The sequence below is a fragment of the Emydura macquarii genome, unplaced genomic scaffold (genome assembly GCF_026122565.2).
Source record: "Emydura macquarii macquarii isolate MOO-44397 ecotype Brisbane River unplaced genomic scaffold, CSIRO-AGI_Emac_v2 contig_1551, whole genome shotgun sequence".
NCBI classification, from domain to species: domain Eukaryota; kingdom Metazoa; phylum Chordata; order Testudines; family Chelidae; genus Emydura; species Emydura macquarii.
The window spans coordinates 334,140-346,791 of NW_027131688.1; the positions used below are offsets into that span (position 1 = coordinate 334,140).

The 12,652-nt window shown below is 42.1% G+C and overlaps 1 long non-coding RNA gene across 6 annotated transcripts in view; it reads right to left on the reverse strand.

Moving 5' to 3' along the window:
- Positions 1 to 3,031: 3,031 nt before the first annotated feature.
- Positions 3,032 to 12,652, reverse strand: part of LOC137157683 (uncharacterized) — a 79,227-nt gene continuing 69,606 nt past the window's right edge. For all 6 annotated transcript variants that reach the window (XR_010921180.1, XR_010921176.1, XR_010921178.1 and 3 more), the window contains 2 exons: positions 8,371 to 8,551; positions 3,032 to 3,423 (listed from right to left, as the gene is read on the reverse strand). This is a non-coding gene — a long non-coding RNA (uncharacterized lncRNA). The remainder of the gene's footprint in view (positions 3,424 to 8,370; positions 8,552 to 12,652) is intronic.

Sequence of the window (12,652 nt, forward strand, 5' to 3'; positions counted from 1 at the left end):
GGGGTTCCAGGGAGGATGGGGCGAGGCTGTTCTCAATGGTAGTAGATGACAGAACAAGGAGCAATGGTCTCAATTTGCAGTGGGGAGGTCTAGGGTGGATATTAGGAAAAGGTTTTTCACTAGGAGGGTGGTGAAGCACTGGAATGGGTTACCTAGGGAGGTGGTGGAATCTCCATCTTTAGAGGTTTTTTAAGCCGTGGCTTGACAAAGCCCTGGAAGAGATGATTTAGCTGAGGTTAGTCCTGCTTTGAGCAGGGGTTGGACTAGATGACCTCCTGAGGTGCCTTCCAACGCTAATAGTCTATGATTCTATGACAGGAGTCCAGGCTCACTCCACCAGACTCCTTGCTGCCATCTCTCTGGCCTTCTACCTCCCCTTACAAAAGCCCTTCCTTTTCCCTGCAGGTCTCTTCAATCCCTTCTACCAAACTTCCTCTGTGACCAGACCACCCAGCTCCTCCCCCGTGGGTTTCCCCATTAATTACATCTGGCCAACCCTCCAGGTGTAACCAGGTGGGCTAATTGGCCTTGCAGGCCCACATGAAATCTTTCATCATCTGTGTGGGGTAGCACCCCCAATCATGCATTCAGTAGTGATATGTTTGCCTTCCACTCATTTCTCTCCCCAGAGGAACTATCCATTTTTCAGTTAAAGTTTGTTAGCTGCACAGCACTATGACACAAGCAAAAACCTTCAGAGGACAAATCCAATAATATGCTTTAAATTTTTGCAATATAAAATCCTTGTTTGGCTGGAGTTCTGCCTATGTACGTGCACATAGTCTTTTTATCTGAAATAGCCTATGGGAATTAAATTAATATGAAATATTTTGATTCTTAGGATGCTCATTCAAAGAATTTCCTTGTGTAGGCTTAAAAGTGCCTGTTTTGCTAGGTCTTTGTAGAATATGTTCAATAGCCTTAATATCAGTAAGATATGCTGCACACTGTGTTCCCATCTGTTCTGCCACAGGTGACAGGAGGATAGTTGCCTCAGAAATGCTTAGTAAAGTGGTTAGGCAGATGTCTTTGAGTTTCTTCAGTTTTTTACCTTTTCTGACAATTATGCAGCAGATCCCCACCCTAAAGACATGTGAATGTGAAGTATTTTTAATGGTAAATAAAGGTGTAAATTTCTATGCAAATCTCAGACTATTCAGTTGAGTATGTGCAGTTACTACAGTGTGTCTAAGATCAAGATGTTTCATTTTTTATAATGCATTACTGCAGGAAGACCGCTATTCCTTTGTTAAAATGTGCTGCATTTCTGTGTATGTCCATTTGTTGAAGGTTTGGGAATGATTTTGCACCCAGCCATCCTCACCAGTAAAGAAAAGTGGGAATGAAAGTTACTCTTCATTTATTTTCACCTGGATCTCCTATGATAAAAGTGAGGCAGAGAGTGCCGTTGATCTGCCGCTCCAAAGCCAGGACAATCCTGGGAGCAATTAAATAGACCACACTACTTGCAGGACTGCAGAGATACATATCCAAGTTTGGACTGTAATCCATCCAAGTAATGGACAAGCACTGGCACATTCCTTTAGGTGCAGGCAATCTGTTTAAAAATGGGTGCCAATTTAGACATTCCTGGCATTGCTAAATGTAGATGGAGCCTAATCTATGCCAATGAAGTCAATGGTACTTTTGCCATTGACTTCAAGGGGAGGTGGAATAGGTCCTTAAGATCATAAGAAGCTTGCATCCACATACGTATTGTCACCGACAACGGCCGTTCATATGCAGCCCCATGGGTTTGGCTGATATTCTACTCAATCATAACTCACCTAATTAGAAAGTTGTCATTGCTGTAAAAATTTCAGCATTTCTGCAGAGGTCAAATTGATAAAGATTACAATAAAACTCCTTAGAATACTTATTTAGAACTGTGAAACGTGACTTTTATATTGACATTGCCATCAGCAGAAACTTTGCAACTGTAGAGAAAACCTGAACATTACAGGAAAAACATGACAGGGTAAACCCAGGCTAACATAGTAAACAAGTTTGCTCCGTGAAATGCCCGATAGTTGCAATGCCTCAATACCCTCTCAAGGTGGCCAGTGAGATTAGAGAAGAGTGCAGTACACTATTACTTTGTGTGGCAGACATCAGATGCCACCAAGTTATCCATGAAAATCTAGTTGAATGAAAATTGCATGCCCCCCAGAACATGAGTGCTTGCATAATACTGAAATTCCACCAAGCGTGTGAAATCCTCTCCAGCAGTCCTGTTTGAGGTTTGCAGAAAACCAGCTAGTTTTCCCTCCTGTATGCTACTTCTCCATCAACTGAAATAAAAAATGAGAGGAGGAAATACAAGTATATGGGCAACTGACTAAGCAAACACTTAACAGAGTGGTATAAATTCTCTTTTTTAATCAAAATTGTCTCTGCTCATTTGGCAATTGAAATTTAGTGTGTTTGACAGGAGAAGGGTGGAAATTTTTATAGGATGCACATATTTCTAGGAATTCATTATACTAGCAAAATAGCTTTGTATTTAATGAATGAGCTGGAATGGCACCTGTGAACATGGCATGAATGAATTTATTAAGCGGATGCTTCACTGTTATGGAAGCAAAAACTCTTCCTGCTGATAGCACCTTGGTCACATCATTCACCACAGAGTGGACTGATTTCAAATCAAGGCAATTTAAATCACCCGATGGAAAGCCTAGATTTTAATAAACTTTTCCATTTGTACTTCAGTTATTTTCTAAAGAAAGGTTCATTTTCACTCGTTGATATAGCTAATAAACATGTTGATTTACAACTAAATAGAGCCTTTAGACTAGATTTGGTACATCTATTTACTACCTTGGAGAGTACACTATAACTTTATACATTTATTTAAGCAAACTGAAAATATTAAGCTATATAATTATCAGCCTTTGCACATTTTTAGTATGTTAGACAATGGTGAACAATGAATTGCTTATTTTATAGATAATTAACTTTCTGCTTATGATTTGTGTCAAACTGCATTAGAATTGTAACTGGAATTTAATTAAACACACAACACAGCATATAAAATTTATTTTTATTAAACAAAACAGCCTTAAATGTTTTGGATGCATAGCTTCTATTATCAAAACACGTTTCACATTTACAAATGATTTATTTAATGGAACACAGTGATTAACTGCAGTCAGTGAATTGAAGTGATTATTTCAGGTCATCCTGGGGAAATTTTCAAATATTCCTAAGTGAAAGTTACTAGGGCTCTTGAAAGCAAGACAACAGTCTCAACATTACTTTGGCTGTCCTTCAGACTTTTAAAACAAGTAGATCTCATTCTCTCTCTCCTTGTTTTTTATTCATACACTGGAAGAGAAAGGCTTCCTGCTTCCTGCTTTCTCAACTCCCAGATGATTTCTCAACTTGCAATTAATTGGTCCAAATGATGAAAATTTTCTGTGCCTGCAGAAGAGAATAGCTGGTAACTAATAAATTAATATATTATAAGAGCTGGGTATAAGAGACTATTACCAGATAGGGGACCTCAAGGGTCGTCTAGTCTAACCCCCTGCCAAGATGCAGGATTTATTGGGTCTAAACCATTCAAGACAGATACCTACCAAGCCTCCTTTTGAAAACCTCCAGTGAAGGACCTTCTATGACCTCCCTAGACAGTCTGTTTCATTGTCCTACTGTTCTTACAGTTTGGAAGTTTTTCCTGAGATTTAATCTAAATCTGACATGCTGTAGTTTGAACCAATTGCCTCTTGTCCTGCCTTCTGTGGCAAGAAAGAACAACTTTTCTCCATCTTTTTATGGCAGTCCTCAAGTATTTAAAGTCCACTATCATACCCCCGTCTCCTCTTCTCCAAACTAAACATACCCAGTTCCTTCAGCCTTTGCTCATATTGCTTACATTCCATCCCTTTGGTCATCTTTGTCACTCACCTCTTGATCTTTCCAGTTTCTCTACAGCCTTTCCATACAGCAGTGATCAAAACTGGACACAATACTCCAACTGAGACCTAACCAGCGCCAAGTAGAGCGGTACTATTGCCTCCCGTGACTTGCATGTTATGTTCATGTAATCCAAAATTGCACTTTTTGTTTTGGCAACAGCATTACTCTGTTGACTCATGTTGAGGTTCTGATCCACCACAACTCCCAGATCCTTCTCAGCAGTGCTGCTGCCAAGCTAGTTATACCCCATTTTGTAATTGTTCATTTGTTTTTTCTTCCCTAAGTGTAGCACATTTGTCTTTGTTGAATTTCATTTTGTTGGCTATAGCCCAGTTCTCCAGTTTATCAAGATGCCTTTGAATTATAGCTGTATTCTCCAAAGTGTTTGCAATCCCCCTGCCAGCTTTGTGTCATATGCACATTTGATCAGTAGGCTCCCTATTCCTACATCCAGGTCATTAATAAAGATATTAAACAATAGTGGACCCAGAACAGATCCTCGCAGAACCTGACTTGAGACCTCTCTCCAATATGACATCATTCCATTAATAGCTATTCTTTGTTTGTGGTTGATTAACAAATTATGTATCCACTTACTGGTAGTTCTACTGAGCCCGCATCTCTTCAGCCTAATTATCAGCATTAGTACCTAATTGCTCATTTCCTGCAGGTCATAATTTCCTGACCCTCCACAGGAACTGTCCATCTCCACCCTTGTTCGAAATTCCACTGGAGATGTGAGTATGAAAGAATTAGAAATACTGGGACTGAACACTTTGGTTTTTCTAACCATTGCAATTTCATAGAATCATAGAAGATTAGGGATGGAAGGGATCTCAGGAGGTCATCCAGTCCAACCCCTTGCTCAAAGCAGGCCCAACCCAAACTAAATCACCCTAGCCACGGCTTTGGAAAGCTGGGTCTTAAAAACCTGTAAGGATGGAGAATCCACCACCTCCCTAGATAACCCATTCCAGTGCTTCATCATCCTCTTGTGAAATAGCTTTTCCTAATATTCAGTCTACACCTCCCCACTGTAACTTGAGACCATTGATCCTTGTTCTGTCATCTTCCCCCAGTGAGAAATACCTAGCTCCATCCTTCCTGGAATCTCCCTCCAGGTAGTTGAAGGCCGCTATCAAATCCCCCCTCACTCTTATCTTCTGCAGGCTAAAGAAGCCCAGTTTCTAATGCAGCCCAATATGCCATTAGCCTTCTTGGCAACCAGGGCACACTGTTGACGCATACCCAGCTTCTTATCCACTGTAAGCCCCAGGTCATGTTCTGCAGAACTGCTGCCTAGCAAGTGAGTCCGCAGTCTGTAGCAGTGCATGGGATTCTTCCATCCTAAGTGTAGGACTCTGCACTTGTCCTTGTTGAACCTCATCAGATGTTTTTTGGCCCAATCCTCCAATTTGAGCATTACACCACACCCGCCAGCTTAGTGTCATCTGCAAATTTGCTGAGGGTGCAATCCACCTCATCCTCCAGATCATTAATGAAGATGTTGAACAAAACCAGCCACACAAACGACACCTGGGGCACTCTGCTTGATACCAGCTGCAAAGTAGACATTTAGCCTTTGATCAATACCCGTTGAGGCCCATAATCTAGACAGCTTTCTATCTGCCTTATAGTCCATTCATCCAACCCATAGTTCTTTAACTTGCTGGTAAGAATAATATATCAAAAGCTTTGCTAAAGGCAAAGTATATCACATTCACTGCTTTCCCCACATCCACAGAGTCAGTCATCTCATAGAATCACAGAGTTGGAAGGGACCTCAGGAGGTCATCTAGTCCAATTCCCTGCTCAAAGCAGGACTAACCTCATCTAAATAATCCCAGCGAGTTTTTTGTCAAGCCTCAGCTTAAAAACCTCTAAAGATGGAGATTCCACCACCTCCCTAGGTAACCCATTCCAGTGCTTCACCACCCTCCTAGTGAAAAACTTTTTCCTAATGTCCAACCTAGACCTCCCCCTCTGCAACTTGAGACCGTTGCTCCTTGTTCTGTCATCTGCCACCACTGAGAACAGCCTAGCTCAATCCTCCCTGGAACTCCCTTTCAGGTAGTTAAAGGCTGCTATCAAATCCCCCCTCATTCTTCTCTTCTGCAGGCTAAACAAGCCTTGTTCCCTTAGCCTCTCCTCATAAGTCATGTATTCCAGCCCCCTAATCATTTTTGTTGCCCTCCACTGGACTCTCTCCAATTTGTCCACGTCCTTCCTGTAGTGGGGGGCCCAAAACTGAACACAATACTCCAAATGAGGCCTCACCAATGCCGAATAGAGGGGAATAATCACTTCCCTCCATCTGCTGGCAATGCTCCTACTAATGCAGCCCAATATGCTATTAGCCTTCCTGGCAACCAGGGCACACTGCTGACTCATCTCCAGCTTCTTGTCCACTGTAACCCCCAGGTCCTTTTTTGCAGAACTGCTGCCTAGCTCGTCGGTCCCCAGTCTGAAGCTGTGCATGGGACTCTTCCGTCCTAAGTGCAGGATTCTGCACTTGTCCTTGTTGAACTTCATCAGATTTCTTTTGGCCCAATCCTCCAATTTTTAAGGTCTTTCTGTATCCTATCCCTACCTTCCAGGTTATCTACCACTTCCCTCATCTCAGTGTCATCTGCAAACTTGCTGAGGGTGCAACCTACCCCATCCTCCAGATCATTGATGAAGATATTGAACAAAACCGGCCCCAGGACCGACTCCTGGGGCACTCCACTTGTGACTGGCTGCTAGCGAGACAGCTCACTAGCCATTGAGCCCAATGATCTAGTCAGCTCTCTATCCATTTTATAATCAATTCATCCAGCCTGTACGTCTGTAACTTGCTGATAAGAATACCATGGGAGACTGTATCGTCAGCCTGCAGGGCAGCTAGTCTTCCCTCCTCAAGCTCCAGGGAGTGACTGACCCTGCTTTGCCCTGCAGCTCATTTTATATGGGCCTGCTGGGCCCTGATTGGCCACTCCTCTCAGCCCCTGTCTAATTGGCCCTTCTGTGCATCCTCTCTAGAGCTCTGTTAACCCCTTAGCAGGTGCTCTAGCCAGTTCTCTATCCGTTTTATAGTCCATTCATCCAACCCATACTTCTTTAACTTGCTGATAAGAATACTGTGTGAGACTGTATATCTCATGAGAGATCTCAGCATAGAAGGCAATCAGGTTAGCCTGCTGGAGGCTAAAAATTGAATTGAATGTAATATATTTCTATGCACAGATAACAGCCCAGAGAGGTTCAGGACAAATTCAGAAGGATTGTTTTTAGATTTTGAAGTTGTGGGATACCTAAGAGACTAGGACAGAACTCAAGCACTTTTTATTGATGATGACAGAACCTGTCTGTTCTTTGCGCAGCTCCCTTGCAGGGAGCTCTCCAAGCTCTTAGCAAGGCAAGCCAGTATCAGCGCCTGCCTTTACAGATGTGGACACTGAGGCAAGTGGATTGACCAAGTGTCCCACCTGGAGAGTGGCAGAGTGAAAACAGAACCCAGGTCCGGTGACTCCTAGCCTAGTGCCCTATCCCTCCCCTCACTGATGTCTAGAAACTCCTTTACCTGTTCCAATCACATTGCTACTGATGTGGTCATGCAAAATTTATACTCAGCTAATCTTGCTAAAAACATGGTATGCCAACAATGAAATACTCTGATTAAAAGGACAGCCAACCACAAAGAATTACTTTTAGCATCCTGACTTCCAAGAGAAACCATATTCTTTGTTGAAATTCATAATCATAATTTGTCAAAAGACATTCAAAAACATACCATGTAGTATGGCTTGTCTATTTGTCTTGCATTCTGTTTTAACAAGAACTGGAATTGCAGTTTATTTCCCTGTAGTGTTTAATACAATGCAAATTTAAAATGGCCATTCTCAGATGGACCAAAGAAGCCTTTTAGAGGATAAGCAGGGAAGGTGGCACAAAGAAAGAAATCATCACCTACTTAACTTGCCAGTGTTAAGTGGGAACCGGTAGAAGGGATCTTTCAAATCTTCTGCGTAAATGTACGTGGGTGTTACATGCACACAGAGTGCTCCTCTTCAATGCAGTGCGACAGCAACTATCTTCAACAGCAAAACAAACTAACATTCAATCTTTAGATCGTTGCCACTGATCAGCCACACTTAGCACAGTCAGGACAGTAGCTAATCCCTTTGGATGAAGTTCACCCCTGACAGAGCCATTGCAAGTCCAAGAGAATTCAAAGGAGATGTCAGTGTAGCATATGCCTTATGCTGGTCCTCTACCTAAGGTTGAATTTCAGTCAAAGAGATTAGCAATGTTAGTGGCTGAAAATAAATTGTTTAAAATGTATTTTACAACATGCCAAGTGGGTGATATGTGCCTTGTTTTCTTGGACAGGAGCGAGACAATCCTGCCAGCGGTCTCCCATTCAGCTCCATAAATTTTTGTACTTTTCTTTGCTGAATTACACCTCACCTTTCTTTGCAGGTGTTGCCAGATATGTCTGTATCCTGTTACATGCTTCTCCTATGGAACAGGGACAAGGCTGTAGAACTGGATACTTGAACATTTTGGAGGTTGGCTTCTCCATCTCAAATTAGAAAGAGCAGCAGATGATGCCAACATAATGTATCCTTTGGTATTTGGCCTAGGAGAACTGAAAAAAAGAAAAAAAAAGTGATTCAATTTATTTCTCAGCATTTTAAAAGTTCCCTGTATCCCTCTGGAGATGTTGCACAAATGCAACATACTTGCACCTTTTCCAAGTAATCTCAAGAGGTGAAGCATGGGTTCCTAATTGAAGTTATTCATTTGCAGAGCTACCTGCTGTGAAATCTGACCTGGAATGGGCTAGCTAGGGAGGTGGAGGAGACTCCATCCTTAGAGGTTTTTAAGGCCCAGCTTGACAAATCCCTGGCTGGGACGATTTAGCTGGGTTGATCCTGTTTTGAGCAGTGGGTTGGACTAGATGACTTCCTGAGGTCCCTTCCAACCCTCATCTTCTATGATTCTTGCTTACATTATGAATCGTATATGGTTTTTGATAGGAAAGAAACGCGTTCTGCCCTAATTGCAGGGGAAAAGTTAAATAAATACTGTATTGTTTTATGAACAAAAGTAGATGTTACTGGGAGAAAGTGTGCTAAAGATGGTCACTTAAATATCGATAGTGACAGATTGTTATACCTTCTGCTATGGACTCACTCATCCACCCACCCACCCACTCAGTCCATTTCCACTGTTCTGTTATAGTCTGGGTTTATGCTGCACTCATCACTGTAGTCTCTGAGCACCTTCCAGTTGTGCATGAACAACATGAGTAACATCTGTCACATATTGTTTGTTCTCTCATCCTCTCCCCAGAGGGACAATTATGTGCAGTGGAGTGTCTTGTTTTGTCCTTTATTTTTGAAATCTCAAACACATAGGTTGCCATATGTTTATGTTAGATAAGGCAAGATCAAAACAATTACCCTAACTTACACTGGAGAATCTCAACCCAGCAGAAAATCAAACTGAATATTTTAAGACTCAGAATTTTCCAAACAAGCTATGTCCTCATTAGACAACTTCCAAAAGGCACCAAATTTGGCAATAAATAGTCAGCATTGCTTAAATGTTAATGCCTCTGTCAATTTAAAATGTTACTTTATTGCAATCAAATGAAGACAAACGTCATATTTACATGATTCAAGCCACAACCCGGCTTGGGAACAGACAGTGAACTAAAGAACTGGTCCCTCAGGAGTGGGATTTTTCCAACCGGGCAGTCCCTGAGAAGGAGGTGGAGAGCTGGCTCCCATTTGACCCTGAAGGCCCAGGTAAGGGGATTCCTAGGGAGATGTGGCTGGCTGGAGCACTGCTGCACGGCAAAAGTTTCTCTGGAGCCACAGCCAACAGGGTGCAGTTTAGAGCAGCTTCAGAGATCCACGATGACTCCAGGATCGCAACCTGCTAACAGCTCCACCTAGCAGATACTGGGTGCATTCAAGGATTGAGTGCAGAGAGAAAAAACCAGAGGAAAATCAGTAATGATGCTGTCTAATCCGAGTCAGTTACATGTAACTAGCAGCAAGAATGAGACGTGCTACCTGGGAATATTGTCCTTGCTTGTGTTTTTGAGACATGCTCCCCAGCTGATCCAAGAAGGCAAAAGTGCAGCTTCATTACCCATCCCTTAATGCACAGTAGAGCTCCCACAAACAGCGGAAGAAAACACAGGTGTGTGCTGGTGCTGTGCAACTCTGGTTTTTGTAATAGAATTAAATGAACTCATCTGCAATCACTGGGACAATCGCCATAGTTCCAGAGGAATTGGATTATTAAACAGAAAGCAAATGAGAAATCTGCAAGTGATTAATAAATACTAATTTTCCCGTGTATTCCAGGGCTGCAATTATTATGCTCACATGATTATTAGCATGCTTACCAGGGCTATAAATCCTCCAATACAATTATTCCGGCTACAATTTTGTTAGCATATCAGTAGCTATTTTAACACCTGAAGAATGCACTAACTGCTGAGTATTTATCTTATTTAAACTCTAATTATTACTTAAGGTCCTGATCAGGCAGAGACCTTGAGCATGTGCTTAACAACTAGAGATGCATTCCCAACCAGATCGTAGTATCCACTCCACCACCTTCGACTGAGTTTGGCCAATTGCTCTTGAAAAGCTCAAGAAACTCTGAAAAATATTAGTGCCACAACCTGTGAAATGGATCCAGGCCCCTCCTGGCCGGTGAAAGCCACTGGAGACCTAATCTCATTAGTAATGGGCATAATCAATAAACTCCTTCAGAGAAGCACATCTACCAAACTCCTTGAAAAAATACAATAGCGCGCTGAATCCTCCAGAAGCCAGCCCTCAGCTCTGAAGATCTCTCCAACCATCATCCCATCTTCAACCTTCCAACCTTCCAAGTGAAATGTCATGGGTTCAGCTGCCAGCGCTCTACGGAGAGTACTCAGCTATAGAACTCATACTCAGTTCACGTGAATCACCACTGCTGGGATGTCAGGTATGCCTACAAGAAATCATGTCTTAGATGAGGAGCAGCTGGCTCAAGTTAAATCCAGGCAAGGCTGAAGTGACAGTGGAAAATAGAACAGATGCATTTATTTGAATGATAGATTACATTTAAAAATATTTTATATCTAGGACTAATTAACATTCACTTCTGCTATACTTGCACTGTTCATTGACTGATTTACTAATAACTTAATTTCTCGTTTTGTCATCCACAGAGATTTCATACTAATTGTATTTAATGGACTGTGAGCTACTGAAATATTTAGTCAGTTGTATTAAAAACAAAATATGCTTCCTAATGGAATAAAGAGATAGCTTATATCTGCATTGATTTACCAGTTAGGTAGGATCACTGAGCCCACAACAACTTAATGGAAGAAATATGTTCCATACAGTATGCTGTAGCCAACAAAAATAAATAAGTAGGCAGACTGATGCAGCAAACTGATATGTGAATAAACTGAAAGTCAGATCTGTTCTTCACTGACAACTATCTCGCCTCAAAGAGCTGAGACATTTCCATGGAATGTTCCCATACTTGATTTCACAACGAACTTGTTTTTCTTCATTCCACATTCATTTCTCTTCCTTTGGCCCTATCCTTTCTAAAGGCACACAGCTGGCTTCCTTGTGCATTTAGCATCAGCATGAGACTCTGCTTTTTAAAGAGATCATTTTGTGAGTTTATTCTAAATATCAACAACTTGTGATCTATCCTATCCCTGAATTCATTTTTCTCAAGTTACCCCATCATGTTCATGTAGCACTGTTACATTTTCCATGGAATGTGTGATTTCTAATTGCATCTTATAACTTTCCCCAGTAAAGATCCGAGATATGAATCCGTTAGTGGCATTTATTGTCAGGTTGTGATCTGTGCTGATACAAATGACAGGTAAGAAGTAACCCCACACTTCCGAAGGGTGAGCAATCCTCTCTGAGCCCTGAAACAATCAGCTTTGAAATGAAGGGAGGTGCAAAGCGTTTGGGAAAGTTGTTGCATGCTTTGCAAGGGGAGAGACAACTTTCAAGCAGTAGCACACCACAGCATGATGGGGAATCAGAGAGGGGCTCATCCCATGCTCCTCGCAAGGTGCACAGGGATTCCCTCAGCTCCCCGGCACACACCACAGTCAAGGGACCTCACGGAGACCTTTTGCTCCTGTTCACCTTACTAAGCGAGTCATGGTTTCCCTAGCCACTTTGTAAGGTCAGGAGCACAACTGAGCCAACACTCACGCTACCCACACTTTCAGTACATGCTTTTTCCACGAGCGCCTTAGTCACGTTGACATGCACAGCAGTCCTCCGTAGCGGCCCACATCATAAACTTGGCACAACACCAGCACATGTTTGGAAAGCTCAGAATCCAGTCACATCAAGACCAAATATACTGGAACACACAAGGACATGTCTCCTCAGTAGGGGTGCACTTCCTGTCAGAATCCACCTTTAGGCTCCGTTGATGATCTTACAGCAGGGCACTTGTTTTAAACAGCTAGCAAGACTTATTTTATAAAGCTGAAAATTATTTCCACCCCCACCGCCTTGTACACTTGCAACAACGGAAGCAGCTTTTACCCAAACTTTCCAGAATGATGAATCTTTGGGCAGAGACCAAGCCAGTAATATTTCCGTTCCAAAAGTGAAAGTTGCAAAATTATGAGCAAGTGAAAAAGAGGGAATTGGAATGAAAACCATTCTGCAGCCTAAATTACAGATTC